This window comes from Sus scrofa, chromosome 9 (assembly GCF_000003025.6).
Source record: "Sus scrofa isolate TJ Tabasco breed Duroc chromosome 9, Sscrofa11.1, whole genome shotgun sequence".
Taxonomy (NCBI): domain Eukaryota; kingdom Metazoa; phylum Chordata; class Mammalia; order Artiodactyla; family Suidae; genus Sus; species Sus scrofa.
Window position 1 is genome coordinate 122623247 of NC_010451.4, and position 1843 is coordinate 122625089.

Consider the following 1843-nt stretch of genomic DNA (forward strand, 5'->3'; position numbering starts at 1 on the left):
CTGCGGGGATTCTATTTTGCCTGTTATTCTGGCACCAACCTTGCTCTCTAATTAACATCACTCTATCATGCAGAGTCCTTGCCAAAGTAAAAAGAATCTGAGCATCTCTAACGTCTAACATTTAAGTCAGCCACAGATGCCTTTGGGAGAGGGTCCTTAGGAAATACTACACCACATACTCCATTCCTCTCTTTACTCTAAAAGCCCTTTCCTGGTGGCCAAAATATCCTTTCTCTTCATGAGATATTTTTCTCGTGCTTAAGATGTTCCTCAAGGTTTGGGAAAGGTACTGTCATAAAACACTTTACATTTAGGATAAACGAGGGCCTTCTGTAGAGCTCAGGGAACTATATCCAATCTCCTGGAATAGACCATGACGGAAAAGAATATAAAATAGAATGTGTGGAGTTCCCTTCATGGCTCAGCGGTTAACAAACCCAACTAGAATCCATGAGGATCTGGGTTCGATCCCTGGCCACGCTCAGTGGGTTAAGGATCTGGAGTTGCCGTGAGCTGTGGTGTAGGTCGCAGACATGGCTCAGATCCTGTGTTGCTGTGGCTATGGTGTAGGCCTGCGGCTGTAGCTCCGATTGGACCCCTAGCCTGATAACTTCCATATGCCGCAGGTACATCCCTCAAAAGCAAAAAAAAAAAAAGAGTGTGTGTTTGCATATAACATTAGACACACACACATGACTGAGTCACTTTGCTGTACAGCAGAAATAGGCACAATACTGTAAATCAACTATACTTTAATCGCTAAAAATTTTTTTAAAAATCACTTTACATTTGTGGAGCCACGTACTGTTCTGCCATTCCCTTTCCTGGAAGCCCTTTCCTCAAGGAATGATACCTGTTTTTCTTTTCTCGAAATCATTAATTGAACAAATGTGTGCTGAGGGTCACCCTGCGCTTGTCATGTACACCACTAGGTGCTGGAGAGGATACATGAGGAACAACCCTTGTTGGAGCATCAGAGTTAATCATATTACTTCTCTATTTTGCTTATCGGTTAGAAGAAAGTTTGCCAATTGTTATTCCTCCTCCAGACTCTCAGGAGAAAAAGAGTTATGAGAATCCCAAGAGTCTTCCTCTACTATGTATTCATCCATCCATCCATCCATCCGCTCACTCCAACACTGCCAGCATCCCATGGCCTCCTTCAGACCAAGTGCTGTGCTAGGCACGGAGGATGTACGCAGGGAAGTCCCAGTCTAGAGGGACACAGTTGTATGATCAGACCATGAACCAGAACATGCCCGTGAGAGTGGAACCAAGCCCTGTAGTTTCTAGCAGCTGACATTGATTGTGAGTTAATTCACAGAAAGGTTTCTGTTTCTGATGGCTGCTTTAATTACCTTTGGGTGTATTTTCAAGGAAATTCAAAAACAGCAAAACCTAGAATTCAATTTGATATGTGTGATCTTTCAACCTTTTGGGGGCATCTTTTGTCCTTCTGTTTCTCTGCCTTCCTCCTTTACCTTCAGGCTCCTGACCTTCTCAAAGGCAGGTTGCTCGTCTGTTCCCTTTGTTCAGTGCATCGCGTGCTTTCCCTTCCCATCCACACCCCCACTCATGACAGGAGACATTTCAGGACCCCAGAGAGCCCGGGCTGGCAGAGCAAATTGACATGTGGGAGGGTGAGAGGCAGTCTTTCAGAGAAAAGCAAGAGGAAGAGGTAAAAATGGCAGGCTGAGTGAGCAGAAAAGGGAAAGGAGAAATAAAGACAAAGCAGAGAAAGAAGAAGGAAGAAAAAAGAAAAAAAGAAAAGCAACAGCAGCCCTAATCAGATCTCTCCAGACCTGGTGTTGAGCAATTTCTGTAACTGGGAGTCAGGTTTAGA